The sequence below is a fragment of the Silene latifolia genome, chromosome X (assembly GCF_048544455.1).
Source record: "Silene latifolia isolate original U9 population chromosome X, ASM4854445v1, whole genome shotgun sequence".
Lineage (NCBI taxonomy): Eukaryota > Viridiplantae > Streptophyta > Magnoliopsida > Caryophyllales > Caryophyllaceae > Silene > Silene latifolia.
In genome coordinates, this window is record NC_133537.1 from 83,160,221 (window position 1) to 83,176,136 (window position 15,916).

Sequence of the window (15,916 nt, forward strand, 5' to 3'; positions counted from 1 at the left end):
CAAACCTCTCGCTCCTTATAGTCATAGTTACAAAATCTTCGTTCGGTATCACTGGCTTCTTTTCTTCTCCAAAGAGGAGACCCATAGCCCTTACATCGGCAATAGGCGCTGGTTCAGTCTTAGCCGACATTACAACTAAGACATCTTCTGGGATATAGTGACAATCTTGGAATACTTCAATTCCTGGGACCATTTGGTTACTCCTCGAGTCGAAAATGGGTTTGGGAAAGTCCATGGAAGTGATTTCTTCCCCTTCTCTCATGAAATGACCGTTTAGGGTCAAATGATACGACTTCATTTTGATATCTCGATTTTCGATCAAACTTCCTCTTTTCTTTAGGAAGTCTTCGTTGGTTGGCTCATATCCGAGCCCAAAGGTTATTGGTCGAGCCTCTTGAGAGGTTTAGTTTTCGGTACTTGTCGTTAGGAGCACCTAGACCAAAACAATATTTATAACTCCACAAACAACTATACTATTAGTAAAGAGGCAAGTAAAGGTCAGATCCCAAGGGACGGGTATTGAAGTGAGATTTTCAATTGCAAGTAGTGGTGTCTAGGGGTGTCACAATTTGGGGTTGGAATAGAAGATCACTAAACTAAATAACAATGAAAGTAAGCAAGCAAGATGATTAAAAAGGGATGTAAACAATTGATAAAAGGCACTAGGGTGTCATGGGGTCATAGGGGATTCATGGGAATTGATCATAAAAACATATTCTCAAATTATAAGCAAGCAATTATTGTTGTGATGGATCGAGTTGGTTTATATCTTACAATCCTAGGAAAGTTTGGGTCCCGGAGCCGAATCAATTAGATTGTACGACACCTACAAGTCGACTTAATCTTCCCTACTCAACTATATGCATGGTCTAATGAGACTCGAGTTGGTTTATGTCTTACAAGTCACATTGAAAAGATAGGTGATGGGTAAAAAATGCAAGGATTCATAGGCTCGCATTTCATCAAACATAACATGTGCATAAGTTGAGATCACAACAAGCAAGCAAATAAACTATGAAAACATATTAAATTAAGCATGAATCATCCCCCATGTTGGTTTCTCCTAATTCCCCATTAACCCTAGTTAAGGAAACTACTCACTCATTATCATGTTGAACATGCTAGCAAGGTTGTCAATCATACCAACAAAGTAAAACATGATGAATAAATGAAGATGATTAACAATAATTAAAAAGGGATTAAGAGAATTGTACCTACTAATGATTCCAATAATAAAGCAAAGAATAATAGAAGTACTTGATGATTGATTGGAAGGTTGTCAATCTCCCAATAATAACCCAAATAATCTTCAATTACCCAAAATGAAAGATGAACAAAAGAGAGATTAAGGAAATGAGATTTGTATTAAGACTTGATTAAAAGTTGATTACAAGATTAAAGAGAGATTAGATTGATATAAACTACACTAAAGATTGATAAGAAGAACATGAACATCTAATTAGACTAATGGGGTATTTATAGTGGGGATTAGGTACACAAATTAGGGTGTACTAAGGGCTTAAATGACGATTAAGTCCTTGAGGAATCGCTCCTCTCAGAAAAATATGCGAGTCTCCTTTTTGCTAGTCTTTCCGAGGTGTGCGCATCCTTCATGGAACAAGAAGAAAACGAAATAGTTGTAACACAATCCGAGCGTCCAGGGCACGGGACGAGCGAATTGTCTGGCTTTTGGACGAGCGGATTCGATGGTGGACGGGCGGATTGTGGGTCTTTTGGACGAGCGTCCCTCTGAGGAAGACGCTCGGATTCCTTGTCTTCGACGGGCGTCCAGTAGGCAATCCGCTTGGATTCTTGATCAGCTTCTTCCCTTCTTCTTTCCTTCCTTCTTCTTGATACAATCCTTGGGGATTTCATCGGAGATGCAAGGATCTTTTCTCATCATTGCCCAACTACTAAAATATGTACAAAGGCCTTCTAGTCTTGTCTTCTCTTTGATGCTTGGTCATTGAATTCAATCAATTTAGCTCCATTTTGCCATGAAAATGCAAGGTTTGCACTCCTTTCTTACCAAGGGATCAAAACCTCAAAGAATATGCAAAACAAAAGACTAAAGACAATAAATGACCCAAATATGCACTAAAAAGCATGGGAACAAGGCTAATTCGGGGACTAAATATGCTCAAATAATGGTCACATAAGTTATACCTTTAGCCACATGTGGTTTTAATTTGAACTTGTCCTCTCTTCGGGGGTACATATAGAAACCAAAGTATTTCCCAGTCTTGAAAATTACTTCACAGACATGGCTTCCCGTATATAGATCCATATTCTCCAGTTCAGGATTCATTTCGATCGCGTTGATAATCTCAAAACCACATGAATCGTTGACGACTTTGGCCCTTATTTCAGAGGTAAGATCCCCTCCAGCTACCACTATAGGGGTGGCATCAATGGTGATGGATTCACCATCAAATGGGACCTTGATCTTTCGGTGCAAGGTTGAAGTTACGGCCTTTTCAGCATGAATCCAAGGCCTTCCTAGCAATAGGTTGAAAGATGAGCAAGCATCTATCACTTGGCAACTTATCTTCTTCTCTACTAGTCCAGTTCGAACCACGAGATTGATAAGTCGAGCCACACGACGCACTGTGCCATCGAATGCCCGAGCCGTTTGTGTAGTGGGAATGAAATAATTCTTTTCAAGTCCCATGACGTACGCCGTTTTCAATGGAAGAACGTTGACAACGGACCCGTCGTCGACAAGAGTCATGGGAATGTGCTTGTTGAGGCATAGCAGAGCAATGTATAGGGCCAATTGTATTGAGGCCCAAATGGTGGAAAATCTTCATCGGAGAATGTTATGACATTCGTAAGCCGTGGCCGGTTTTGAGCGATATAGGTAACCATGTCGTCGAGAGTAGTATTCGATGATACAGTCATATTCATTAAGGCTTGTAGCAAAGCCTGACGGTGCTCGAACGAACTCAACAAAGTTTCCAAATGGATATATCGGCCTAGTCTTTTGGAGTTCCTTAATGAGAGAAGCCTCTGAGGTCGACCCTTCACCAAGAACCTCGACCATTACAGGATATTTAGTGGATTTATTGTCCGGAACATCCTTAAAAATAGAGGCATGATTAGCCTTCTCCACACGGTATGGACGCCCAGTTCGAGTCAAATGGTTAGACTCGAGAGCATATTTTTTTACTTTCAATATTTCTTCTTGGGTATGTGGAATGGTAGCTGTGAACCAAGCCACCCGCGCCGCGTACACAGTTAGGTTTCGAGGCGGCGGCACTTTTCCCACGGAACTTTGGTTGGACAAAGCACATTATGGGCCGTTAACGATTTGAAAGGCATTGAAACCGGTGAAAGGTTTGAGCAAGCCTACATTTGTGGAGTCGCCACCAATTTTTATGGAAAATTGGAACTGTTCGAATACTTCATGTCATGTCAAGACACAAAGAAGTGACATGAACACTAAGAAATTTGTTACCCTTAGCATTCAATGTCTAGAATGACTCTCACGATACCAATGAACACGGATGCTCACGGATATCTGAGTAAGGGGCAAGAGTACGCATTAGGAAGCTCTTTATTTGAACACCTAATCCGCCCGCCTCGATAGCAACCTCTACTAATGATCAGGGAAGTTATTTATATTCGATATGTTGTCAATTGTATGCATGTTATGCAACAAAAATGTTTTAAATCTAGCATGTAAATATATACTATGTCGGTTGACAAGCAATTTAGCACTCAATTGGGGGTCAAAGTTGGAATTTAGGTTGATTTACATGTGAAAAGGCCAGATAAATAAATCATACAAGAACGATATGAAATAAATATGAAAATACAATTACAATAAACTACATGATATGGATAAATTACAACGGCTATTAAATTTACATCATAAACGTGCTCAAAAGGGATTTTAGAATTAAAAGAAAATAAATAAAACGAAAGGAATAAGATAATTGAAGTTTGAAATATGGGAATATGCCGGAAATATGGCCATAAAACGGATAATAGTTAATTAAAAGCCTAAAAGAAAGCCTACGACAAGACGAGAAAGAGTTCAGAGATAGAACCCAACTCAGAACAGGTGCAGCAGCCACTGCGTCCTCTAGAAGAGGCGCATCAGTTTATGCGGCTGTTCTCGAGTTGGATTCTGACTGTGAAAGTCGAACTCGTGTTCCAGTTATCGTTCGTTTGGTTGATTTTAAGGTCGATTATTAGCATATGACTAAAAATAGGTGATTTAGTTAGATTATATGCGTACAAGTACCGTCATAAAGCGATAAAAGGACAATTTAAATAAGATAGAAAGGTGGTTTACAAACACAATACGTATACGATGTCGGAAGCGAACGGGTTGAAACTTGAGGTAAGGTTAAGGTAGAAAACAGAAACTAGAGAATTAACATAAAACAATGTATCAAAATGAGCCCAAGAGACTTGATATGAACGAATCGAATCTCTTAAAATCCGGTTTTGAATAGATGAAGAAAACCCACAAGTATCGATTATAAGGGATCTAATGTCGAAAACATTGAAAAGGATTTGACAAAAAAGGGTAATGAAAACAATTTGTCGAAGAAAAGAAAAGAAAATGAAAGAACAAAAGAAAACGTAATTTGCAGGAAACCCGAGGAAGAAGAAGAAGTGCAGCAACTGATGGTAGCCCCTGGAAGAGGCGCATTAGATGCTATGGCCTTTCCAGAAGGCGCATCGGTTGATGCGATTCTTCCCCACACCAGATATCTGCTGATTTCGTAAAAAGGGTTTTACAAGACAATTTTAAAAGCGTTTTCGTGCAAATTTACGATATATGTTATTACATTAATATCTACAAATAAAAAAAAAGATAATAAAATTGGGATTTTAAACCCTCGGAGTTTAGACACCTCGTTTCTGCACCTCCCGCCAAACACCAGTGATGATTGGGCCGCATGTTTAGCATATGTTGCTATTTTATGACGTTTCGTACATCAGTTAAAAGGTAAGTCATACACTTGTGTCTACCCCTTGGTTGTCATCTACGTGTCATTACGGTCGTTTTGGCAATAATTAAAGTACATTTGGAGTCCGGGTCAAAAACCGTTTCCATTTTCCAGAAACCGTCAACTCCGAGTCAAAAAGCAATGTGCTTGTCTACCTAAGGTTATGATGTCATAAAATGTTAGGAGTATATCTCATTTTTAGTCCCATGTCACTTCCTCAAGCTAAACTTAAGTTTATATTGCAAAATGTGCATTTTATTTAGCTAAAATGACAACCCGACATTTAGGCCCGTTTTACGAGGTGATAAAAACTTTTTTGGGTCTGGACTATTTCACATAAAGTTCTATATATTTCTATTAGCTTTCCAACGCACCAAAATCACCTTAATCCGAGTCTTGTAGAGAAAGTTATGCCTAATCTACGCCAGACTGTCAACGCGCTATCCTGCAGCGCAGGAAACCGCCCTAGAGAGGACGCACTATTTGATGCGCCTCTTCCCCAGGGGGTTTCTCAGCAGAAAATCAAAGTCGGCGTGTTTCATTCCTATTCCTTTCTAAATTCTACTCTTTCCATAATTCTTCCACGTGATTAGTATAAATAGAGGCCTCCGCTTCACATACTCTTCACGCGAGTGTCCGCCCTTCTCTTCTCCCTTTGCATTCTAAGACTGCGCTCTTGCTTTTTGACGCCTACGTGCTTCCTCTATTCAATCACGTAAGCTTAGATCATTCTGAGTACCCGTCACATTTGCATGACCGACCAATTTGACCACTACACTTTAATCAACTCAATCAATTTGTTCTAAATCCTCTTTAGAGGGCACTTTCTTATTACAACGAGTCGAGCAATCACTAATACGACAACTTAGTTAATCTCGCTTAATCAAACATGTAAGTCTGAGGGTGTAAATCCCAATTTATTTACTGTATTTTATTTTTATCAATTAATGTACGAGTTTACGTCATAAGCATGCCTAAAACCCTTTTCAAAATCACGTTTTAAAACCCTTTTGATGGAACAGTAGAGAGGCACCGTCGAGAATAAATGCAACAGCTGTTGTGCCTTCTGGAATGGTCGCAGCACTTGCTGCGCCTATTCTAGAGGCTGCTTAGCCGCTGTTGCTCTTCTTCTTCTTCCTCGTGTTTCTTCATTGTTTCATTCGAAGGTCTTCTTCCGTTTTATTCCTTATTCCTTTCAAGTTTTCATCTTTTCTCATTTAGAAATTCGTTTTCAATAATACCTTTCAATAACTCCGACTTAAATCCCTTATAATCGATATTTGCGGGTTCTCGTCATTAAATTCGAACCCGGATTTAAGAGGCTCGATTTGTTCATATCAAGTCCCTTGAATTCGTCTTTGATATATGATTTTAATTCTGTTCCTTCTTCAATTCCCTATCTTCCAATTTCCGTCTCTAATTTGAAGTTTGTATATAAACCCGTTTCCGACATCGTAAATAATAACTAACTTGTAATACTTTGTTTCAATTCATTTTATTGCTCTACGACGGTTCCCGATGCATATAATCTAACAAAATCACCTTCACTCGAGTTGTATATCAATAATCCATAATAATCAATCAACCAACGATAACAATTAACGAGTCTGACTTTCACAGTCAGAACCCAACTGAAGAACAGTCGCATGAACTGATGCGCCTCTTCTAAGGGACGCAACAGATGCTGCGCCTATTCTGAGGTGGTTTCTGCCTCTGAACTCGTCTTGTTTTGGCACAGGCCTTCTAATTAGGTTTTAATCGGTTATTACTCTTATTATCACTGCTAATTCGACGTATTTTACAATCTTCTAATTCTTTTATTTTTTTATTTTCTTTACAAATCCCCTTTTCAAGCGTACTATTGACGTAAATTCAATTATCCATTGTAATTCCATTGTAATTTATTTATTGTATATTTCATATTGCTCTTGTATGATTTACTTACTTGAAAATTCACATGTAATGAATCTAACCTCCTACTTCGACCCAATTGGATGCTAAATTGTTTGTCAACCAACTTAGTCTAATTCCCATATGCTAAGATTAATCCGTGTTTGTTACATTGCATGCATACAACTGACAACATATCGAGTATAAATAACTTCCTTGATCATTAGTAGAGGCCGCCATCGAGGCGGGCGGGATTAGGTGTTCAAATAAACGAGCTTCCTAATACGTACCCTCACCCCTTACTCAAGATCTCTGTGAACATCCGTGTTCATTGGCATCACGAGAGTCATTCTAGACATAGAATGCTAAGGCTAACGATTTTCTTAGTGTTCATCTCACTACTTTCTGTCTTGACATGACATGAAGTTTCCGAACGGTTCCAATTTTCCATAAAAATTGGTGGCAACTCCGCAAATGCAGGCTTGTCAAACCTTTCACCGGTTTCAATGCCTTTCAAATCAGTAATGGCCCATGACGTGCTTTGACCCTCGCGTTGGAGTTCTGTGGGAGAAGTGTCGCCGTCTCGAAACCAACGACGCGCGAGTGCGCGCGACGCGGGTTGCTGTGTCCACAGTTTGGCGACTCCGCTGGGGATGATACACTTAAACTAAGTCTAGTGTTACCTAGGGTGAAACTTGAACAAGATTAAGGAATAGTTTATATGAGACAATTGTCACTTTTCATTACTCGACCTTCTTAGGTCGTTTTAGCTAGCCCTCGTAGGCTTAACGCAACCAATTCGACCAATCGTCCCGTCTAAACGAAGCAAATTCCTATTTGTGCCCAAGGATGGATAGCAATTGACGTTAACCATACCACAATTCTTACTCATGTTTGTATCAAGAGTTTTCACTACTCAAGTGAATGGACTAGGAACCGACCCGACTCATGTTTGGCACGGACCTCTCCACAGACCAAGGTATGATAGCTTGGTGTGGCAACCCACCCTTTTAAGCCAAAACGTTTTAAAAGCACTCAGCATACTGTTATAATGCCTGTTTGTATGTGTACTTTTTGTATGTTTTCCAAATCAATCACATGTCTAAATTCCTCATTTATAACAAAATGATGTCAAAATTCGGTGTAAATAAAATTCATTTTGAAACCTTTCAAATGTCGCTTTTGTAAACCAAACAATGCCAAATTTTCTATAGCCAAAATTTCGATTTTTTAAAAATTTTAACTTTCGAAAAAAAAACATTTCAAAAAAAAAATCCTTTTTAAAAATTCATTTTGTTCCAATTTTTTGTAGATGTCCAGTTCCATTTTCAATTACACAACACTAAAAAAAACCTTTTGTAAAATTCCAACCAATTTTAAATTCTCCATAAATAAAATCCTTTGTAAATTTAAAAATAAAATAAAAAAGAAGCGTAAAAATCCAAAAAACCAAAAATGTTTTAAATCAAAATATTTTCAAAACATGTAAATGCAAATGTGTAAATTCAATTGGGCTAAGTCCGAGTCAAACTTCAAACCGACTATGTCCTAGTCGGAACTCTGTCGAGTAATAAACCTATCTTCCCTTACATTTTGGGTCATTTCAAATTCAAGTCAAGTCCTAAGGCGTCACGCCATCATTTTGGATCCCCCTACCCCAATTCAGTTAGGATCTAAACATTTCAACCACCTCATGTCACACGTGCCCGAGTCGTACACAAAAGACTTAATGGGGCTCACCTTTCAAATCCATTTTCTTTCAAAACCGCCTTTTTAAAACCTCCCTTAATGACACGTCCCGAACATGAGTCATCGATCCCGTCAATAAGGTCAACCATATAAGGGTCACTCCGTCAAAGTCAACACTCGAGTCTAAGATCAAAGTCAAGCACCGTGAATTCAAACACGAGAAATCGCTCACGACATTTCACGAATTCACAAGTCAAAGTCTAAATTTGTCATCTTGTCCTCGTGATTACTTGTCCCTTCATATACCAGTTTTTGCTTATCGCCTTAGTATGCGTGATCCCATGTCGAATCGAGTTGTAACGCGCATCATTTCTGTCAAGTAGGAATCCCGCAAATTCCACCAGTCAGCAAAGCACGAAGCAGATCAAGCCACAATAACCGTGTCTCTCCAAGACGTTTATGCCATGGTCATACGAGTTCAACCTACAGTGGAAAATTTGAGCATTTGCGTCCTCACCCTTGAAAATGGGATGCTGAAAAAGAACACGCCATCTCGGGAAACCACTAGTCTAGGCCATCCAAAACCTATATCTTATAATACCGTCGTCCTAAGAAGACAAGCATAACTGAAAGTAAACCTGGGAGGCATCAAAGGGAGCTTTCTAATTTAGGCATGTCTTATGTCGATGCTTTGAATAAGCTCTCTGCCCAAGGCAAGCTACATCTGATAGGTTCGACTTCGGATCCACCTTTAGAGAAGCAGATGAACCTCTAGAAGGGCAACAAGTACTGCCTATATCACCAAGGTAGAGGCCATGATATTGAAGAGTGTTTTCTATTGAAACACACCATCCAAGATATGATCGAAGAGGGCAAGCTTCCAGTGCCGCCTTCTGTCGAGCAATTCGAGAGGATCAACCCTCTTGGGTCTAGCGGCACTAAATATGATGAAGAATCATCCCTAGACTGTTCTCATCTCCTCGATCCTCGTGACGACGGAGAGATCAACGTGCTTGAGGAAGACAATATCCAAAGTGGAATACTCATGCTTTCCATTGCCTTCAACATTAAATTTTTCAAGTTAGAGGGAGCCATTGATAACCTAAACTCTCGGCTTTCCAACATGGAGAACCAGTTTGCTAAAATGGGTAAGAAGCTTGAGGCCCAACCTCTCAAGATGAAAAGTGTCCAAACAAACCCTCAACCTGACAGATCTAAGGAGAAAGCAACAAGTGAGCAACTTATTCCCAGTTCTTCTCATCCAGGGATCAAAATCAACAAAGGCAACCTCATGGAGCCTTCGTAAAAAAAAACCTAACAACTCTCCACGGTCATTCACAAATATATGCTTACCTTATGCCCTGGCCTTGAACAAATTATCTTTCCTAGGTCTTCTCCAACCTACCGGTCGTACACCTGACCCAGAAAAGAAATCTAAGTTTTGGGATGGTAGTTCATACTGTCAATACCATAGAGGTAGAAGGCATGATGTTGAGGATTGCTAGAAGCTTAGGCATGATATACAAGATGTAATTGAGGATAGCAGGATTCCTATTTCCCTCCTAACCATCCCTAACGCAGAAACCAGGCGACGTTATCAGAAGTTCAATCAAGATGGTGAGCGTTCCACCAATCATTTGGTGAAAAGAAAGAAAGCTGATTCATAAATGCTCAATCAGTCAGAGGAGAGGACATTAGTCCAACAAGTCATTGACTGCCTTCACATAAATTATGCATCCTTTTTGAAAGGGTGTGACATTAAAACGTCGATGATTTATCAATAGAGATCGCACGCGTCGATGAGGTCATCCTCTTGGAGGCTTCCAACAATAAGGGTATACCTCCTAGGAAATTTACCGACATTTGTATTACATACACAGATGCCCTTCAGAGACTCATGAAACAACGAATGTTGAAACCAATAGGACCTACATCTGACCTAGAAAAGAAATCTAAATTCTGGGATTGTAATGCCCATTGCCAATATCATAGGGGAAAAGGACACGATACTGAGGTGTGCTATAAGCTCAAGCATGTGATCCGGGACATGATTGATGAAGGGAAGTTGTACCTCTCAGCTTTTACCCAACGCAATAGTCTAGACAATCCTCATGGATGTATCATGTCAGCTAGTCAGGAAACTCTTCATGACTGTTCTCCACCCATCATCCCAAACAAAGAGGACGAGGTGCTCGAATGGATGGATGCTCAAAATCGAGAGTCAAAGCCAGTTGTTGGAAAAGCGAATGTTCAAGCGTGGGCCGATGATTACGAGTTTGGATCTAAGATCGAGTCAGGATCTGAGTCCGAGTCCTAGGCTTTCTATCCTATAATTATTCTAGTGTCTTTCTTTATGTCCATTTCCTTTGCTAATGTCAATGCTAAATACATTCATTCTTCATTTCAATAAAAGTACAATTTTCAATCCACATATTCTATCCTATCTCTTCCTTTACCATTTCCTGTGACAACAAGAATTGATTTGAAACATTTTAAAATGAACAACGACAACATGCCAAGTCAATGTGAGTGCACTTAGTCGATGTTTCTGTTCCATCCCGAGTTATAGAGGACCCGAAACTCCGTGTCCATTTTTCTTACCTATACCATGTCTGGCAGTAGAAACCTCGCAGTAGCCTAGTTTAGTACAAGCCTATCTCAAGAGATTTTGGGACGAATCCAGACCATCTCTCTTATTAACAATCCATGACGGAAGGCAAGCCCAATCCCGACAATAAACAACCTGTTTACTAAAGACCAACCTGTTTCACACCAAAGGTGCTAGTCTGACCCAAATCCATGGTAGCAAGCAAATCCAAGACGATACGAGCCATGATCAAAGACAAAGGCTCAATCAAGAGAAATGACCAAGATCAACATCCAAGGCCGCAATTCTGGCCGTAATCCAAGAAAAAAGAGTCAAAATAAGAAGGCTCAATCAAGCAAGTCAATATCCAAAGTCAAAGTTTTCTTCAAAAACCTGAATCAAGAATGATGTGACCATAATTGGCGCATATTTAGCCCCCGAATTACCCTTGTTTCCATGCTTTTTAGTGCTTATTTGGGTCATTTCTTATCTTTAGTTCTTTGTTTTGCATATTCTTTGAGATTTTGATCCCTTGGTAGGAAAGGAGTAAGAATCTTGCATTTTCATGGCAAATCAAGACTAAATTGATCAAATTCAATGACCAAGCATCAAGGAGAGACAAGATTAGAAGGCCTTTATACATATCATAGTAGAAGAGCAATGTTGAGAAAGGATCCTTGAGTCCCCAAGGAAATCCCCAAGGAATTTATGAAGAAAAGGGAAGAAAAAGAAGAAGTATCACGCTGACTGACAATCCGAGCGGATTGTCAGCAATCCGCCCGTCCCGCCTATCCACAATCCGAAGCGTCCCACTGGAATCCGCTCGGATTCCCCTCGCAATCCGCCCGGATTCCCGAGAATCCGCTCGGATTCCCAGAATCCGCTCGGATTCCATCGACCAAATCCGGCCATCCCGACCCTAATCCTTTGGATTCCTTCTGCCGCGGGTTGTCTTCTTCAAGCTACGAAAAGAGAAGCCCTTCTCTCCAAAAATACCGGCTTCTCCTTGCTCTACTTAAAAAGTGTAATTACTAGTTTAGCCCTTAGTTAACCCTAATGCATCCTCCCTAATTTTCACTATAAATACCCCATTAGTCTAATTAGAGGAGCATGTTCTTCTTATCAATAATTAGTGTAGTTAATATCAATCAAATCTCTCTTCAATATTGTAATCAAGTATTAATCAAGTTTTAATCCAAGTTTTAGTTCTTTAATCTCTCTTTTGTTCATCCTTTATTTTGGGTAATTGAAGATTATTTGGGTTATTATTGGGAGATTGACAACCTCTCAATCTAGCATTCAAGTACTTCTATTATTCTTGCTTTATTATTGGAATCATTAGTAGGTATAATCTTTTAATCCCTTTTTAATTATTGTTAATTACTTTCATTTATTCATCATGTTTCATATTGTTGGTATGATTGACAACCTTGCTAGCATGATCAACATGATAATGAGTGAGTAGTCTCTTAGCTAGGGTTAATGGGTGATTAGGGGAAACCAACATGGGGAATGATTCATGCTTAAATTAATATGCTTTCATATCTTATTTGCTTGCTTGTTTTGATCTCAACTCATGCACATGTTATATTTGATGAAATGCTAAGCCTATGAATCCTTGCATTTACTATCATCTCCTATCTTTTCAATGAGACTTGTAAGACATAACCCAACTCGAGTCTCATTAGACCATGCATGTTGTTGAGTAGGGAAGATTAAGTCGACTTGTAGGTGTTGTACAATCTAATCGATTCGGCTCCGGGACCCAAACTTTCCTAGGATTGTAAGATATAACCCAACTCAATCCATCACAACAATAATTGCTTGCTTATAATTTGAGAACATGTTTGTATGACGTATCCCATGATTCCCCTATGATCCCATGACACCCTAGTGCCTTTAATCAATTGTTTACACCCCTTTAATTCATCTTGCTTGTTTATTTTCATTGTTATTCTAGTTTAGTAACCTTCTACATCAACCCAATTTGTGACACCCCTTAGACACCACTAGTTACAACAGAAATCTCATTTCAACTCCCGTCCCTTGGGATCCGACCTTTACTTGCCTCTTTACTAATTGTAGAGTTGCTTGTTAAGCTATAAATTGTGTTTTGATTCGACCGTGACCAACGACCACATCTATTTATTTGTGAATACTAAACGGACCGATCAAAAATGGCGCCGTTGCCGGGGACGGTGTTTGTTTGATTTAGATTTCCTTTTTGTTATTAGTTGTGTCTTTCTTCGCCTTGAGGAAGTAAAAATCCTCAAGGTTTGTTCTAATTGTTTTTGAGTTGTTTGATATTTTGCATGTCTAGAAGGTTACAAAGTGATTTGTTACCTTTTGACCGTGAAATCGAAAGAACCTTGACGAATAATAGGAGACTTGTTAGGAGGAATTTGAGAGGTGTTGGTGAAGTTGTTCAACCCACTAGTGAGTTTGTCAATCCTTTCGCAATAGAAGGAGAAGAAAACCCATTACACAATATCCCACAAAATCCACCTACAATGCCAAAATTCTCGTCACACTCCGTACCCACCGAGGAGAATCTACCAAATGGTACTCCTACACCGCAACATCTCACCGGAAATTTTATTGCCAAGTCCGCCTTCATCCAACTAGTTGAGAGGAGCCAATTCGGGGGAATGCCTAGTGAGGACCCTCATTCTCATATGGAAACCTTTTGCGATTATTGTGATGCTATCTCTCAAACGGGCGTGACTCAAGACCAAATAAGATGGGTCTTATTTCCTTTTTCCTTAATCGGCACCGCAAAGCAATGGTTGAAGGGCCTTGATAAGGCCACCCTTGGAATAGATTCTTGGAAGAAGTTGGCTCTAGCTTTCTACAAAAATTCTACCCACCGGAAAAGACCAACATGCTAAGAGCTCAAATTACGGGTTTTAAGCAAAGGGATGAAGAGTCTTTGTATGAAGCTTGGGAGCGGTTCAAAGGTATTTGTCGCTCATGTCCTCACCATGGACTTAGCGAATGGTTTTTAGTGCAACAATTTTGGAATGGTTTATATGAAGATTCTAGGAACATTCTCAATATGGGATCAAATGGAATGTTCACCGAAGTTGATGACAATCAAACATGGAACAAGATTGAGGAAATGGCGGTCCATAATTCACAATATAGTAGACCTCGCAAGGCTACTAGAGGAGGAAAGCATGAAGTGGACTCCGTTACTCAATTGGGTGCTCAACTTAGTGCTCACATTGACACAATCAACTTGAAGTTTGAACAAGCTATGGCTAGACTTGAGGAAAACTCAAAATCATCGAAGCATCATGTCAATGCCATGACGGCATCCTCATCAATCCCAAGTGGGATATGTGAGAATTGTGGAACTTTGGGTCATGACCCAAGTGAGTGTAGGGGAACAACCGAACAAGTTAATGCTTTCCAAGCTTACAAAAGTGGTACCCCTTATTCAACTTTTTACAACGAAAACACCAAGTTCCATCCAAATCTCTCATACAAAAGCCAAAATGTTCAAAACCCTCAAACAACATACACTCCACCACCCATGAGAAACCAAAATCAAAGACCCTTTTACAATCAAAACCAAGGTTACCAAAATCAAAATCCATACAATCACCAAAATGACCAAGGCTTTGATGTCCAAAAAGCGGTCCTCCAAATGCAAAAGAATCAACAAGAATTTTTCACCCAAATGCAAAAAGATAGCCAAGCAAAATAAACCACCAACAACAACATTCTAGCTCACACCAAGATGTTGGAAACACAATTGACTCAACTAGCATCTTCAAGCTCACAAAGACAAAAGGGGCAATTACCACCTCAAAGTAATCCCCCTAGACATGAAACGGTTAGTGCCATTCACTTGAGAAGTGGTACAAGGTATGAAGCACCGAAGAAGCAAGTTGAGGATGAAGTTGTGGAAGCTAGTGAAAAGGAAGAAATTGTGCAAAACTCCAAAGATGGAGAATCATCAAAAGAAGAAAGTTCAAAGAAAAATGAAGACAAGGCCAAAGAGAAGGAGCCCATTGTGATTAGACTTCCTTTTCCAAGTCGTCAAGCCAAGCCCAAATTTGATGATCAACTTGGAAAGTTCATGGAAATTGTGAAGAATTTAGAAGTCTCAATTCCTTTCACGGAATTAATCAACCACGTTAGGCCTATGCAAAGTACATGAAAGATATCCTCACAAAGAAGAAGTCGATCCGGAAACTTGAGACTATCGCCTTCACTAAGGTGAGTAGTGCAATACTTCAAGGGAGTTCACCTCCAAAGTTAAAGGATCCGGGAAGCTTCTCAATACCGTGTACCATTGGCGACACGACGATCAACAAAGCCTTATGTGATCTAGGGGCTAGTGTGAGTGTCATGCCGTACTCGGTGAGTAAAAGGTTGGGAATGGGAGAGCTTAAATGCATCAACATCACACTTCAAATGGCCGATAGATCGACGAAGACACCATTAGGGATATGGGAAGATGTCCCCGTGCGAATTGGGAAGTTTTTCATCCCGGTGGACTTTGTCATTGTTGATATGGAGGAAGATTCCAACATTCCAATCATCCTAGGAAGACCTTTCCTAGACACCGCCGGTGCGGTGATTGATGTGAAACATGGAGAGCTCACTCTAGAAGTGGGAGATGAAAGCATAACTTTTAATCTTGACAAGACCATGAGAGCTCCTCGTTTGCATGAGCCATGTTTCATGATTGATCATTATAGCCGAAAAGATGAAAAGAAGAAATCGGAACTCCAATGGAGGAAGAAAATTGAAGATGCTCCATTCAAAGAGCAAGTGA

At 39.7% G+C, this 15,916-nt stretch overlaps 1 non-coding gene across 1 annotated transcript; it reads right to left on the reverse strand.

The window, feature by feature from the left end:
* Positions 1–14,011: 14,011 nt before the first annotated feature.
* On the reverse strand, positions 14,012–14,118 carry LOC141624177 (small nucleolar RNA R71). Its single transcript, XR_012533987.1, has one exon. It is a non-coding gene; the product is annotated as a small nucleolar RNA R71 (small nucleolar RNA).
* Between the last annotated feature and the right edge of the window lie 1,798 nt (positions 14,119–15,916).